Source organism: Cupressus sempervirens, chromosome 10, assembly GCF_028749045.1.
Source record: "Cupressus sempervirens isolate cs-2001-9-10 chromosome 10, ASM2874904v1, whole genome shotgun sequence".
NCBI classification, from domain to species: Eukaryota; Viridiplantae; Streptophyta; class Pinopsida; order Cupressales; family Cupressaceae; genus Cupressus; species Cupressus sempervirens.
In genome coordinates this window covers 412,382,089-412,399,575 of record NC_143127.1, presented here as the reverse complement: position 1 = coordinate 412,399,575, position 17,487 = coordinate 412,382,089, and the positions used below count along the sequence as shown (strand labels likewise).

Genomic DNA, 17,487 nt, shown 5'->3' with positions numbered 1-17,487 from the left:
CAAGATCATCAAACAAAATAGGAAAAATGCATACGAGAAGTATTTGGTTCAATGGCATGGTACTCCTAAGGAGGATTCTATATGGATAGATGAATAAGAGATCTAGAAGCATGGCCTAAGTTTGCAAGAGTTTATCTCAAGAGGACTTAAGATTAGTGCACCCTAGTAGTATAGTGTAGGAGCAATTCCAATATCTACCATTGAAAGCACATCAGACTGACAAAAAAAAAGGGTTAGTATAGGAATTGGATCTAGAATCCAATGCTATAAATAATGTCCAAGCTATAAGGCAAGGAGACATTAGGTGTGTTATAAACTGAATTTTCTACCTTTGCTATTTTTGTGGGCAATTTCTAGGTAGAATGGGATATGATAGCCTAGAAGTTAAAGAATTATTGTTTATTGATTAAAACCTTCTTAGAATCCTAGGTAAGTTCTAGGATTATAGTTTAGTAAAGTTTAGAGACATTTGACAACTTTTTCAAAAAGTTGTCAATTTTGCAAAATGCAACTTTTGTGCAAAAAATACAACTTTTGAATCCCAATGTTCACAACCACCTTTATCAGTTGGAAATATTTTGAAATGGAAAACTAAGGTTGAGAAAAAATTCTCAAAATAGAAGAGAAGAATCTATTGTAACCATTGTTTCAAATCAATAAAATTCTGTTGTTTTATTATCAAAATTGCATGAGAAACTATTTGTATGAAATTGTATGCATTCACATGAAATTCTAAAGGGTTGGGAAAGTTAAATAATTTTCTTATGAAATTTTTTCAAGTGTTTTGAGTTCTTGAATTCATACTAGTTAAGAGGAATCAAATTTTAATTGCTTGTTGGTCGTAGGGAGGCCATAACTACGGTTTTGAGAGAAAAATTCTCTTTCCTAGATATTCTAATATAGGTAAAAGATAAGCTTTAGTGGAAAGAAGGGGAAGAGGATGTAAATTAAGATTATTTGGGTCTTTGGTTAGGAAGTAGAAGATTTTGGGAGAAAACACTAAACCCTCTACACAAGCATCTAAATGTCACTATCCAATTTTGGGTTTCAGAGGCACAACTTGACCTAGTGGTGGAATAGAACCATAGGAACTTGGAATTAAATGTTTTGAAATTTCCATAATGTATCCTAATAGGTTTTTTTGGTAGATGTTTTGAATTTATTGTACAAGTTTTCTTTGGAAAAGAGACCTAATTAGGCATATTAGGCCTAGGAGAGTTTTGTAAACAAATTGAGTCAAGAGATTGGTTAGAAGTCCTAACTCGGTAGGGGTTTTTGATTAAAGGATTGGAGTATCTGAAGGGATTGAAGACTTTTTTTGATTAAAGGATTGGAGTATCTGAAGGGATTGAAGACTTTCTTTGGGAATTTTTCATTCACAAATCCTTAGTTTCTCCTAATAGCTAGGATTTTGAGTTTTAGGTGTGTAAGTGGATTTCTTAAGAAAATATTATGGGACTTGTGTATGAAAATATTGGGAAAATACATCTAAGGTTTAAAGAAGCCTTATTTCATCCCTAAAACCTTTGGCATTAATTTTGTGACTTGTTAGACCTGAAGGAGGATTTTAAGACTTTGAATTTGATCTAGTCTAACGAGAGTGGGTATTGGGAATCACATAGTGAAATCCTGAATTGTATGGTTTGTTCAAACACTTGTGCACTTACAAGTGACAGATCCTAGGTAATAGAAGGGGACTCTACTCTATCCAAGCCAAATTCTCACTCCTTGAACCACTATTCCAAAAAAATAGATCTAAAAGGAAGAACTTTTGTGTTGTGCCACAATTTAAAGCTTTAACATACTATACAAACTCTAGTTAATAAAGCATTTGATATATAATGAATTTTTTTGCTAATTGAATTATATGCTAATTTGACCATTGTGTTTTTAAAGAGAGATATACATAATCAAGTGATTCTTCACTCGCGCGGAAAAAATGATTAAATGCCCAAAGTTAAAATTTAAATTCAATAAGATGAAGTTATTGGTGGATTTATTTTCACATATGGCAGCTAGTATATTTTCATGATAGCATATATGTTGTAGTTGAAAAATTTAGTAAAATGGCCCACTTCATCCCTTGTAAAAGCACCAAATATGCATCAACAATTGGAAAAAAATTCTTCAAGGAGATTGTTAAAATTCATGGTTTACGTTTAACCACACTATTAAAAAAAGATGTGAAATATATTGGTCACTTTTGGAGGACCTTATGGAAGAATTTGCGAAGCTACTTAGATGCTTGACAAGTTAGTATGGGGACAAGTGGGAGTCAATCCTACCACAAGCAGAGATTGCATTTAATGACTCTATCAACAAAAGCATAAGGAAGAGCTCTTTTCAAATAGTGTATGGGTAGAATCCAAGAGGTATCATAGAACTTAGGGAACTACCTTCCAATGCTATGGTTAGTGCTCATGGAGAGAAGTTTGCAAAAAGTATGAAGGAGATCCACGACTCGGTAAGGATTAGACCTAAGAAGAGTGCAAAGAACTTTAAGTAGGCTAAAGAAAAACATAGAAGAGATGTTCACTTGTAGGTTGAAGACTTGGTCTAGGCATTCTTGAAGAAAGTGAGGTTACCAATGGGCTAGCATACCAAACTACTCATGAAGAAAGTAGGACATTGTCAAATATTGAGGAAGCATGGAATGAATGCTTATAACATAGAGCTTCCCCAAAACCTTGGTATCTCTCCCATATTTAATATTTGTGATCTAATCCCATATAAAGATGATGTGAATTCAAGATTAGAAGTGCAACTTGAAGAACTAGAAGAATATGTTGCATGGATATCAGCCAATGAACCAAGAAAACTTGACAAGATCTTAGACACCAAGATCATCAAACAAAATAGGAAAAATGCATACGAGAAGTATTTGGTTCAATGGCATGGTAGTCCTAAGGAGGATTCTATATGGATAGATGATTAAGAGATTTAGAAGCATGGCCTAAGTTTGCAAGAGTTTATCTCAAGAGGACTTAAGATTAGTGCACCCTAGTAGTATAGTTTAGGAGCACTTCCAATAGCTACCATTGAAAGCACATCAGACTAACAAAAAAAAGGGTTAGGATAGGAATTGGATCTAGAATCCAATGCTATAAATAATTTCCAAGCTATAAGGCAAGGAGACATTAGGTGTGTTATAAACTTAATTTTCTACCTTTGTTATTTTTGTGGGCAATTTCTAGGTAGAATGGGATAAGATAGCCTAGAAGTTAAATAATTATTTTTTATTGATTAAAACCTTCTTAGAATCCTAGGTAAGTTCTAGGATTATAGTTTAGTAAAGTTTAGAGACATTTCACAACTTTTTCAAAAAGTTGTCAATGTTGCAAAATGCAACTTTTGTGCAAAAAATACAACTTTCGAATCCCAATGTTCACAACCACCTTTATCGGTTGGAAATATTTTGAAATGGAAAAATAAGGTTGATAAAAAGTTCTCAACATAGAAGAGAAGAATCTATTGTAACCATTGTTTCAAATCAATAAAATTCTGTTGTTTTATTATCAAAATTGCTTGAGAAACTATTTGTATGAAATTGTATGCATTCACATGAAATTCTAAAGGGTTGGGAAAGTTAAATAATTTTCTTATGAAATTTTTTCAAGTTTTTTGAGTTCTTGAATTCATACTAGTTAAGAGGAATCAAATTTTGATTGCTTGTTGGTCGCAGGGAGGCCATAACTAGGGTTTTGAGAGAAAAATTATCTTTCCTAGATATTCTGCTATAGGTAAAAGATAAGCTTTAGTGGAAAGAAGGGGAAGAGGATGTAAATTAAGATTATTTGGGTCCTTGGTAAGGAAGTAGAAGATTTTGGGAGAAAACACTAAACCCTCTACACGGGCATCTAAATGTCACTATCCAATTTTGGGTTTCAGAGGCACAACTTGGCCTAGCAGTGGAATAGAACCATAGGAACTTGGACTTAAATGTTTTGAAATTTCCTTGATGTATCCTAATACGTTTGTTTGGTAGATTTTTTGAATTTCTTGTACAAATTTTCTTTGTAAAAGAGACCTAATTAGCCATATTAGGCCTAAGAGAGTTTTGCAAACAAATTGAGTTGGGAGATTGGTCAGAAGTCCTAACTTGATAGGGGTTTTTGATTAAAGGATTGGAGTATCTGAAGGGATTGAAGACTTTCTTTTGGAATTTTTCCTTCACAAATCCTTAGTTTCTCCTTATAGCTAGGATTTTGAGTTTTAGGTGTGTAAGTGGATTTCTTAAGAAAATATTATGGGACTTGTGTATGAAAATATTGGGAAAATACATCTAAGGTTGAAAGAAGCCTTATTTCATCCCTAAAACCTTTGGCATTAATTTTGTGTCTTGTTAGACCCCAAGGAGGATTTTAAGACTTTGAATTTGATCTAGTCTAACGAGAGTGGGTATTGGGAATCACATAGTGAAATCCTAAATTGTATGGTTTGTTCAAACACTTGTGCACTTATAAGTGACAGATCCTAGGTATATAGAAGGGGACTCTACTCTATCCAAGCCAAATTCTCACTCCTTGAACCACTATTCCAAAAAAATAGATCTAAAAGGAAGAACTTTTGTGTTGTGCCACAACTTAAAGGTTTAACATACTATACAAACTCTAGTTAATAAAGCATTTGATATATAATGAATTTGTTAGCTAATTGAATTATATGCTAATTTGACCATTGTGTTGTTAAAGGAGAGATATACATAATCAAGTGATTCTTCACTCGCGCGACACAAATGCTTAAATGCCCAAAGTTCAAATTTAAATTCAATAAGATGAAGTTATTGGTGGATTTAGTTTCACATATGGCAACTAGTATATTTTCATGATTGTGCATGATTTTCCTAGCTTTGTGTATTATTATATATAGAATGGATAGAAAAATTAGTTAAACTAATAACCTACCTAGATTAGTGAGTCCACTAAAGACCTATATGGACACATCTTTTAGATAATATAATCCTAAAGACTTGCATAGATGACTAAACAATAAGCCCATTCATCCAATTAATCTAAAGCTTAATGAAAGTGGACTCATGGAGGTCATTGGTTTTCCAATGGTCATCTAACCAATAAAACTTTTGAAAGAATGCATAGCTAGATATGATGCAAAATTGAGGAAAATCAACATTCCTAATAACCCAATCTTGATCACACTTGACAGATGACTAATATCAAGCACATTTTGTATCCCAAAAAAGAGTGGAGTTTTGTGACATTGACTTCAGCTCCTCTACCTCCATGTTTAATGAGAAAATGACTCAGACTTGAGGTGACATTTTGACAACTTGGTTCAAATCACTGAACAATAAGAATAGAAAACTTCCAAAGAATTTATTTGGAACTAGTATGAAGAAAGAGATAGTAGCCATCATAGCTCTATTATTGAGACTCAAAGGACATGAGGAGGTCCTTGAATTTATCAAACATTATTCATTCCTTATACAAGTGATCTGTGTTGATGGACAATACATTGATTGGGCTTAAATTATCTGCAATGAGCTTAGTAGTTGGCTAAATTCAACAAAGGTATTTTAGAAATTTTATATGTTATAGTTTCTCATATATATCTAGACAACTATTCATTTGTGTCTAGGCCTACCAAGCATTGAGGATTTCAATGAAGACACAAAGGTCTATGGATTTTACCCCTCTTTGCAACTAATTAAGAGCTATGAATAATCTATCAAGGTGAATGATTCTTTCACTATGAAGCTATGGAGAGAGTTATATGGGTGTCTTAGGTGTCAATTTTCACCTAATGCAATCTCAGCAATTGCCTAGTTCAAATGTCATTTCATTCAGTTCCAAGAATTTTCCTACATCTAGATTGGTGTGTTTGATGACTTTTCAAGGAGATTACCTAGGTAACTTGAAGATAAGGTAGTTTTAATCATGTAATATGGGAAAATTCTAGAAATGAATACTTTGTGTTCATAAATTAAGAAGGTGGGAATTCCTTTTCTAGTTATTGTAGGCCCATACTCTTGTGCATCTAGGTCAAATGTAAGAAATTTAATTAAAAACTTTGAAGGAAAGATCAAATTATATGACTATGAAGTCATTAGGTCACATTATGATGCAATGAACTATGTTAAGGATCATCTATAGTTGGGCTCCACCTATAAGTATGTGCTTAATTTGAGGATTACTAGGCCAATTGCTATACTGAGGTGCATACCAGAGAAATTTTTTGGTCTAGGCTCACTATATGGTAAATTAAGTTGTATAGTAGAAACATCAATGTTATAAATATTGAGGACAATGATCACCACTTGAGGTCCTTTACCTATGAGAATAAAGACACTTCCATAGTGTTAACTCCACCTAAGGAGCCCATAGTAGATAAGATGGAAATTTTGATGGCTGACATCATCAAATAGACAGATAATTAGGTAGAATGGATGAGAAGTAGAAGGGAGTGGATAGGTGCTATAAGATCATCTGCAAGAGTGTTTGGTGGACCTTAGACTACATCAATAGCCACTTCTACTATGGAAACTACTACTTCAACTTCTATAGGTCCATCACAATCTGTTGGTGGAGGATGACACGACCCTCCAAAAAATAATATTCATATTCGTCCAACCTATGGAGGAGAACCTTCTCCTGATATACGAAAAGATGGAGATGTTGAGGCAATAAAAGAAGAGTAGAAAGAGAAGGAGCAATCTTTTATTAAAGACCCCTCTTTGGCACAAATTATCGATCTAGATGGAGATAGTAATCAGTTAGTGGGTGGACCTAATGGTGATCAATAATCTCAAGATACTTTGGAAAAAAGATGCAAGCCATGGACCAAGGTAACACTTGTGCACTTTTTGTAACTAAAACTATGACATTCCCTTTCTCTAGCAGGAAGAAGGAGACTCCTCCGGTGGCTAGAAAGTTGTTTGATCCATCAGCCCTATAGTTAGCTCTAAACATCCTCTTAGCCAACTCTTGGTTAGACAAAACTATTGATAGAAATAAAATAATAATGCTGAAAAAAATTCCACCAAAGAATCTTATTGTATAGGATATGCAACCACTACAACCATTAGCATAGAAGGCAAAGAAATAGGAGACACTATCAACTCTAGCCATAGATGCATATATAAGAATCATGGTGGTAGATGTAGATGAACCTCAAAAGGAGGGTGCAATTAAGAAGCTAACTCAAACTGATTTCTAGATTAAGACAATTGAATAGGGCCCACAATACATAATTGTATCCAGTCAACATATGGAAATCAACAAACATAAGAATTAAAGATAGATTGAGGGAATTGAAGTCAAGAAAGGAGATACTAAAGGCCTCCATTAAGGAATTAATTAATTATATCAAATAAATTCTTGAACCTTTAGCCATTGTACACATGGATAGTGCATCTACAAGAACATTTGATTCGAAGGCAGAGGAGAAAAATAATTTACTATTGAAATTGCAACATGAAAGGTATTTGGGGCAGATTGATCGAGCACAAATAGAAGATTTGAAGGCCCTGGGTCCTCCTCTAATTGAGAACATGGGAAATCTGATTTTGGAATATTATTGTTAGCATTTCTTGTTATTGTGATGAATATTGAATATTTGAATACTTAATATCAATTCTTATAATTGAATTCTTATAAGGGAGTGAGATTGATTCTGTAAGTTGATATGTAATACTCAAATAAATTATCGAATAAGATATTTATATTAAATAATGATTAGAAAGAATCAAGTTTTATAAATTCTAATATTTTAAAGCATATTAGGAAATGTCTAAAATAAGGGACATATCCTTGCCTCAAAACAATAATTATTATCTATGAGAATTATAGAAATCTCTCTTATTTTTGTATTTTGTGATGTACTATAAGAGCTATGTACCTTGGTCTTTTCCTCACATAATGTCATTGCAAGAAGAGAGAGATTGAGATTTAGAGGGAGTCCAACATTTCATTAGAGGTAGCTTTGAAAGAGAGGGAGAAGATAGAGGATGAGATTCAGTCAACCTTCAGTGATCTTGGTCTCATTTATTCAGAGGGAGTAAACCACGTTGAGATGGGTTCCCCAGTGATCAATAAATTGTAGTAGTGAAGAGGACTATGGTTCATGAATATGCCTCATGACTATGTGGTTTTAATGGACCTGCCCCCTTAGTACATCATGAGGAAGTGAAAAATTTCAAATGATGTCACTTGTATTTGCAAAATTTTCTGTAAGGTGACGATTTTACAATAACTTGTATTATGAGATCAAACAAATTGAGTATACATGGTGAATTTATTGCATCTAAACATTCTAGAAGGCCATTTCTCAAAGAGTATTTGATGAAAATCATTGATATTATGGGAGGTCAATACTCTTGATATCAGAAATGATATCAAAAATATTTTGCATCCGTGGTTAATATCATTGATATTCTGGTAGGTCAATACTCTTGATATCATATCTGATATAAAACCTTAATTTGAGTATTTGGTGAATATCATTGATTTTTTGGGAGGCCAATACTCTTGATATTAGATGTGATATCAAACCTTATTTTGAGTAATTGGTGAATATTATATGTTGATATTCTGGAGACAAATACTTGTGATACTAAATGTGATATCACACATCAATTGAGTACCTGGTGAATATCGTATGATATTTTGGGAGACCAATACTCGTGATATCAGATGTCATATCACACCTTATTTGAGTACTTGGTGAATATCGACTGTTGATATCCTAGGTGATCAATACTCTTGATATCATACATGATATCAAAACCAAATTTGAAAAATTTGGTGAATATCGAATGTTGATAATCTGGGAGACCGATACTCTTGATATAAAATGTGATAGATAAACCCTATTTGAGTAATTTGTGAATCACATGTTGACATTATGGTAGACCAATACTCATGATATCGAATGTGATATCAAAATATTGATTATCTTCTTATCAAATATATTCTTATACTAATGCAATAAATGGTCATATGTTTATCCAACCTAGCTAAGAGGGAGTGCTAATGTTTTGTAGCTTTAGTTGGATAAACCTATATATAATTGTCTATGAGGTATAATTATATTATAAATTTTTTATTCTATATCGAGATATATTAATATAATAATAATAACAATGGTTATATTTATTATATGATATTAATTATTATTCAACGGATAGACATGTCCCCTAAGGGGATGTGTCTATTCATGGATTATGCTTACTAATATGAGGAGAGCTTCCTTTGGAATATATATATATATATATATAATTCATGCTAGTGCTATTACATTTGCAGCAATCCTCATAAAAAAACAATTTGCAATACTCATTTCCAATATGGTAAAAATTTGTCCTACATCAATAGGAACAACTAAAAAATAAAATTAAGGAAGATAAAACACCCATAAACCAACACCACCTCCAATTTGTCAAAAGAAATATTTGGATACATAGACCACCATTCAACCTCACACAAAATATACATCCTTGTCTCCATTAAGAATGCCTCCACTTCAATAGGAACAATTAAGAAGGAAGAATGAAATAGAATGATCTCGTTGAAAGAAAAAGGTGGAAGACCATCATAGTCATCAAAAGAGGGATCTACAAGAAAGGATCCATCCATTGAAGAATTGAAGAGGTAGCACAACTAATGCTACCCTCTTTACACAAACACTACTATGACTAAAGGAGCCCCCTTTCCAACCACAAACCAAGTTCATCCAAAAGAATAATTGCACAAATATAGTTCATGTTAGTTAGGCAAGTGATACCCAAGATCTCTACATGAACATATACCACAAGAAAGGGCAATGCCCTTGTAGGGGAATAAAAAAAAAAACTAAACCCTCAAACAGAACAAGGAAGCAAAAGATAGAGGAAGAGGGATCAAAATCTAGTCCAATAACCTCAGACCCTAAAAATGCCTCCCTCCTCTAGAGAAGAAAGGAACTAGAAATAGAAAAAACCCCAAAAAGAAATTGGTAAAACCACCAACAAAAATTAAATTACCACCAATAATGTTGAGTAGAAATTTAATGAAAGCTAAGGGGCTCAAGTGTCAAAGTTATAGCACCCATTAACCTAATGGTAGAACACTCCACCCCAAAGAAAACACTTGGCAAATCCCACCAAACTATAGAGGAAAAAATGTCACCTCTAAAACTAGGTATTCCATACTTCAACCAAAATAAAGAAAAAACCAACAACCACTCCAAGCCTCAAGCATAAATTCCTCCTTACCAAATGTTTCATTTTCCTAAAATTTGGCCCTATAATCACACTAATAATCTTTTTTATTTTTCAATTTAATAGATTATACTTTTAGAACTCTAGGCTACATTATTATCCACTGTTCCCATTGCTTTGTTCTTAGGAAAAGGTAATGGTTGATAATTATCAACTTCAAACTTTCATAGTCCTTTTTAACATTATTTATATACAATTCATTTAATAGAACAATGCATGTGCTCATTGTGGAAACCACTTACTAGAGAGACTATGAAATATTTTGCTAAACCAATATATTTATGAAATCTGCATAGAAAATTATATTTTGGATTTTCTAACATAGAGAATGATTTATGTAAATTATTTTCTTAAAGAATTGAAAGTATATACATGTCTACAAATAAATACTATAATGAATTTGAAATTATCTACAAAGGATTTAAAATAGTTTATGTGTATTCTTGATGTATTTTCTAAATAATATTTTCTTTTTTTTTGTTGTCAATTTTGGTGGAAACATGGGATTCATTTTCGTTTCTATTCCACAAGCCATTGTTTTTGCACTTCTATGTCTAATGTAGGCTATCATTTCGAAATAGTGGGTACCAAAAAAAATATGGTGAGTGATGTGGCATTGAAAATATTCCTTCTTTATTATTTTCTCTATATGTGTCTTGCATATTTTTTGAGCCATGAATTTTCACTAAATTGAAATTCTCTCATTCCAAGTTATATTTTTCCTCATGTAAGGTTAGTAACAATTAATTTACTAGCATATAAAAGATATTTCAGATTGCTTGATGTATATTATTTCTCCAAGGAAGTCTTAGTGTTTCGCCTCTGTAAGCATCACCTAAATCTAATGAATGCTAAGTATTCCATTCATTCCCATGAGAGATGGGTTAGTGTGAACCACTACTCATGAAACATGGGCCAATGAGTATGACTCAAGAGCTACACAATTGAATCCTGATAAAAATATCATAAATTGACTCGCTATGGAAAATATATCCTACTTATCAATTGATGAGCTTAAAGGGATTTCAAATGAATGGTTGATAGGACACAAAACTTGGTAAAGATTTTGCAAATGGGGTTGTAAGTAGAGTGGGTTTAGCAATGGAGTACTATTTATAGTTAAGCGAACTCAAGATGGAGTAGTACTAGGATGGGTGAGCTTCGAGCATTTCCATTATTTTACCTATGTGAGTTTCACCTAGATCTAATGAATGCTAAGTGTTACATTCATTCTCACAATAGATGGGTTCATGTGAACTACTACTCATGAAACATTGGCCAATGAGTTTGACTCAAGAACTACATAGTTGAATCTTGCTAGCAAAATCACAAATTGACTCAGTGTTAAAAATATCTCATACTTATGGATTGATGAGCTTAAGCGACTTTCTAATTAATGATTCATGAGGCACAATTCTTGGTGAAGGTTTTGCAACTGGGGTTGCAAGCCAAGTGGGATCAACTATGGAGGAAACTCCATAGTTAAGTGTGCTCAAGCTAGAGTAGTACTAGGATTGGCGAACTCCTAGGAAGTCTCTTGATGCTTCACCTTTGTGAGCATCACCTAGATTTAATGACTTTAATAAGTGCTCCATTAATTCTCATGAGAGATCGGTTCATTTTAACTAATACTAATGAAACATGGGTCAATGAGTTTGCCCCAAGTAGTACACATTTGAATCGTGATAGCAATATCACACTTTGAGTCATTGTGAAAAGTATCTCCTACTTATCTATAAAATGAAAGCAACAAATGCATAAGTAATCCGTGCTAGATTAGATAAGTTGTTTTAATTATTATATTTAATAATCAAATAATTAAATCTAATGAGGCAAGGATGTAAAACCAATTATCCTAAAGATATGGAAAAATACGCTTTTCCGACATGGAAAAATACGCTTTTCCGACTCCTTTCCTCGGGAAGCCATTTATATACAATGGGGCAAAGTATACTGATGTTGGGGACCACCCAACCCCACCTAACCCCGACGGTGGATAACAATTCTTTGAAGAACGTGAATAACCTACTGAATTGGTTGGACAAATTTGATTAGTATTATCAATCACCGAAAATTATGGAGAACCGCAACCAAGCTTACAATAGCTCTGGGCCCTCCCTTCCGTTTAACTCCAACCCGGAACCACCCTCACAGCATTTCGGGCTCATTTTTCTGTCAGTTCATCCTTTGTAGTGGAGAATACACTTGTAGAGGGAATCTGACCTGAATGCTCTCTGTTTGAGAGAATGGCCACGGAACAGATTTTGCTTGCCTTTCTCGTTGTTTTTCTTGGGTATTTCTCTCTCTCTTTGTTAAGAAGAAAGATCAATGTCAACAAGCCATGCAAGGCCCCTGTTAACTATCCCATTGTCGGCTGCGCCTTCGAATACTTTGAAAATCGTAACAGATTTCTGCAATGGTTCACAGAAGTCATGGAAGTTATGCCGACAAATACATTCACGGCCGTACGGCCAGGTGGGCTGAGAGATATCATTACTGCAAATCCTGGAAACGTGGAGCATATTCTCAAAACCAAATTTGAAAATTACCCAAAGGGAGACCACTTCGTCTTTCTTCTCCACGATTTCTTGGGTCGAGGTATTTTCAATGCTGACGGGGAGCTGTGGAAGATGCAGAGGAAGACAGCAAGCTACGAGTTTAACACCAAGTCCCTCAGAAGCTTCGTGGTGGAGACGGTGCTGTGGGAGATTCAGAATCGCCTCTTGCCAGTCTTCATCAACGCAGCCCAAACGGGTGAGTCTTTAGATTTGCAAGATATTTTGCAGAGATTTGCATTTGATAATATTTGTAGCGTAGCGTTTGGGGTGGATCCTGCCTGTCTACTCCCCTCAATGCCCATCTCACCATTTGCAAAGGCTTTTGACGATGCCACTGAAATTAGCGCCGGAAGGTTCTATTCTGCTCTTCCGTTTTCGTGGAGAGTGATGCGCGTGCTTAACATTGGCTCTGAAAAGCGTTTGCGGGAAGCTATTGATGTTGTGGACAAATTCGCTATGGATGTGGTGAATAGCAGAAGGAAGGAGATTTCGGCGAGTACGGGAGGCACTGGGAGAGAGGATCTGCTTTCGAGGTTCATGGCAGCTCTTTCAAACAAGTCGGTGCGTGAATTAGGGTTGGATGGTCAGCCGGAAAGTGAGGGCCAGAAATCAAGTGGTGCGGTGGATAAGTTTTTGAAGGAGATGGTGGTGAGCTTTGCGTTGGCGGGTAGGGACACCACGTCTGCTGCTCTCACGTGGTTTTTCTGGCTGCTCTCTTCTCACCAGAGTGTAGAAGAAAGCATTCGCACCGAAATCATACACATCTTGGGTAAGAGATCGCAACCTAGAGAAGCTGATGGAGGACGAATTAATTTCAGCTTTGAGGAATTGAAGGATATGAAATATCTGCATGCTGCTCTCTGTGAGTCAATGAGACTCTACCCTCCTGTGCCGATTGATCCCAAACTTGCCTCCAAAGATGATGTTTTACCAGACGGGACTTTTGTTAAGAAGGGCACGCATCTGAGTTATAGTAGTTATGCGATGGGAAGGATGGAGAATATTTGGGGTGCTGATTGTTTGCAGTTCAAGCCGGAGAGATGGTTAAAGGGAGGGGAGTTTGTGGGTGACAATCCGTACAAGTTTCCAGTATTTCATGCAGGACCTCGACTGTGTCTGGGTAAAGAGATGGCTTTCATACAGATGAAATCTATTGTGGCTTCTGTTCTTCACGATTTTAGTTTGAGGATCCGAGATGGGATCTGTCCCGATTATGTGGTGTCATTGACCATGCGCATGAAAGGTGGGCTTCCCATTACAGTAAGATGTAGACGAGGATCCGTGTCTGATGTTTCTCCTTGATAGGAATATTATGTGGAGAATTGATCGTGCAGCCCTATGCACCTCAACCTCATAATTAATTATAATAGGACCAAAATATTTGCAAGAGACTGTAGAAGAAGTTTGTAGTTCTTTCTAAGTGTGCAATAAAATTCAGTTTCTCTGCCGTCCAAATAAAACAGAGCATTCAATCATATTCATGAGCATTCAATCGTATTCATGTAAATTAGTTGTGTTTTATTTTTAAATATTAACTTTTGAAAAAATAAATGTAAATAAGTTTTTTATTTATTAGTGAAGTTGAATGATTTTAAATGAATTTGTTAGAGATGGAGTTTCGTCCAAGGTAAGATTTTTGACATCATAAGGAATGAGGTTAGGATTACATGTCCCATACAAACTTAATATATAAAAATTAGATTAATAAAGTATAAATATGTAGAACATATTAATAGAAACAAAATAAATTTGCATCGTTGGAACTATGCAGAGTATATTAGGAATGCAATAAAGTTACATTATTGTTGCATCTAACTTGGAATCAACCAATCCAACTAATATGTGTGTGTTAATGAGAAAATAATCTTCTTATCAATGTTGGGTGGATTCCATAAATAGTAATATGTGAATCACCCAAGAATTATGTAAATTGTACAAAATATTAAACAAATCCTTTCTCCTAGATATAATAATGACAACTATAACATTTAGTATAATGAATTGCTCATAGTGTATTAAAATAAAAACTGATAGATGAATTATGCCATATCAATTTAGAGATGGGCTCAATAATCATTTGAAATAACCTATTCTTGCATGTCATCCTCACCACATGTATTTAGAAGTAACTTGATTTGTTGTCTAATTGTACAATGATTAAATGATAGGGTAAGTACAACTTTACATCAATATATTAAATATGCTATTAATAGATTGATTAACATATGTAAAATATATTAATAAGACTCTATTAAAAAAAAAAAAATTCCATCTAACATGCAATGAACCAATCAAACTAAAATATCCCTTGACATGAAAATCAATTTTTATTAACCCAAAAGAATTTAAATAAACATTGAATAATTTCAAGCATGAAAAAAAAAATTGAATCTTTTATTAATTTTATGAAATAAAGAGGCAAAATATGTTTTTGATTAAGGAAAACAGGTTTTGAAGGGCCCTAAAACCCTATACAAAAAAAAGATTTTTCAATGAAGCCCAAACCAACAATACAATAGGTCAAAGGAGAAACAAGTTAGCAAACAAGAACATGCGACCAGGGTGGCATTGCAAATAAATAATATTTTCTAGCCATAGAAATAGGATGAACACTAGCACCTGATACCCCATGGTAAAACATACCATGATAAATAACAAAAAGCAATAGGCCAAAAGAGCCAAGAAGAATAGAAACAAAATGGCCGCAAAAAGGGAATCAACCTTTCCCTTTCGACCCCGATTTCTGATAATGTAATTCCATATCAAAAGAAGGAGTGGATGGATTGACCTTTTTACCCTTTATTGTGGTCCCTCCATCCTCCACCAAACCAGTAGCCTTCTGTCACACAAAAACCTCATCACCACAACCAACCTCACCATGATAAGCACCACCACAGTGGGAAGTAATCACAACAGAAGTAGGGGTAGCAACAATAGAAGGTGGGGCAGCATCAACAAGAGACAAAGCAATAGGATGGGAAACAGCACCAGAGCCAGGCTCTGACAAAGGTAGAATAGAAGAGGTCACCAATGAAGGGGCAACAAGAGAGCCAACCGAGACAGTAGTTAAGCCAGCCACCAAAGTGTCTTGTGAAGAGTCACCATCCCCAATAGTGGGGGCCTTATAAACTGTGTAATGATCATCCAAAACATTCTTCCACTAGGAAGGAGACTTCTTCAGTCTAGATTTTTCAAAGGAGTTACAAGTAGCAAGGTGACCTGTCTTGTAGCAGAAAAGAGACAAAATATGTTAACGTTCATAAAGCTTATGATTTTTTTTGGTACATTAAATTAAAAATATTTAGTCATTTAAATTTTTTTTTAAATAAGAATTACAAAATAAAACTTTATGAATGTTTGAAATAAGAACAATCATCATAATAATTGTTTAAAATAATGGCATATTTATATTATATTGTAAATAAATCCTCTTGCCCTAAAATGAACTATTATTTCATTTAGTATGAACATATATCTAGGTTGTGGGCTCGGATGTTAAAATTGAAGGTGAAAGGAGGTGATCCCTAAAAAAGAAGAATAAGAGGGTGAATGTTGTTTTTGGACCTAAACTTGAAAGCCTCCTAATTCATAATCCATTGATAGTGACAAGCACAAACCATCATAGAAAAAATAGAAGAGCAAGAGCTCTTGGAGCAAATATGTTAGAGAAGTGGAAGAAGAAATTGTTAGGAAGTTTAAGGGTGATGATAGTAGTCAATTGAGCCTCCTTCTATCTCATGTATCAAATACTCATAAGAATAATACCCTGATATACCAAGGATGAGAAGGGGTAGACTCTCACCTTCCCTAATGTCCTACTAAAAAAGGTGTTCAAGCTCTTGAGAGGGACACCCAAAGGTCCCCAACTAGTGTTCACAATGAAGATTCAGGGGTCACTAATGGAAACCTTAAAAAGGATGGATGAAAGAAAAGAAATCCTAGAGTAGAGGTTTGATGAGGCCACTAGGTTTTCTGTGAGGGTGATGCATTTGGCAGTCTCCACCCTTCATGTTCTGCATGCAAAGAAAGATGACCCAACTTCTACGGTGGGAGTGGACACTATGAGTTTGATCTATAGGTTCTTGGTGGATGATTGTCTCTAACTACTACTCGACAAACCTGAGGCGAGGGAGAAGAACAAGAGGAATTAGTTCCCCCTTTAGTCATATTTTAGTTTTTGTTATAGTTACAATTACAACAATTGATCCATGAGGCTTCTGTTAATGGTTCTTTTATGGACACGCATTTACTGTACTGTTTCTATTTTGATGATGTATATGTTTGTATGAATGCTGATGGTATTTATTTGGGGGAGCATCCTAAGCATTTCTAGAGCATGTGGAGACTCTTAGCATGATTGACATGTTGTATTCATGATTGTGTTTGTCATTGATGTCAACATAGTAGTATTTCTATAAAGACTCATAAAGTAGTAGATAGATAATGAGGTCGTACAGATAGAGGTTTTTTTGTTAGGTCAAGCATAGTTAAGGACATGTTCTATATTATTTCCTAATGACGAGGTCAAGTGTGTATATAGAGAGTCAAATATATGCTTGATGTATAGAAAATGGTTTGCAAACATACTAACTCATAAGTAGCTTTTGTTGTTTGAGTTGTATCTATTTAGTGAGATAGAATCACAAAATGTGAAGTTAAATAGTGATAGAAGATAGCCTAATGACAACATTTGTGTGTGTGCAAGTTACGAAGTTG

General features: G+C 34.4%; 1 pseudogene across 1 annotated transcript; it reads left to right on the top strand.

Annotated features, from left to right (window-relative positions):
- The first annotated feature begins 12,359 nt into the window (after window positions 1-12,359).
- Window positions 12,360-14,230, top strand: LOC149534450 (cytochrome P450 CYP94D108 pseudogene; annotated as a pseudogene). Its single transcript, XR_016356819.1, has one exon. The product of XR_016356819.1 is annotated as a cytochrome P450 CYP94D108 pseudogene (transcript).
- Window positions 14,231-17,487: the final 3,257 nt, after the last annotated feature.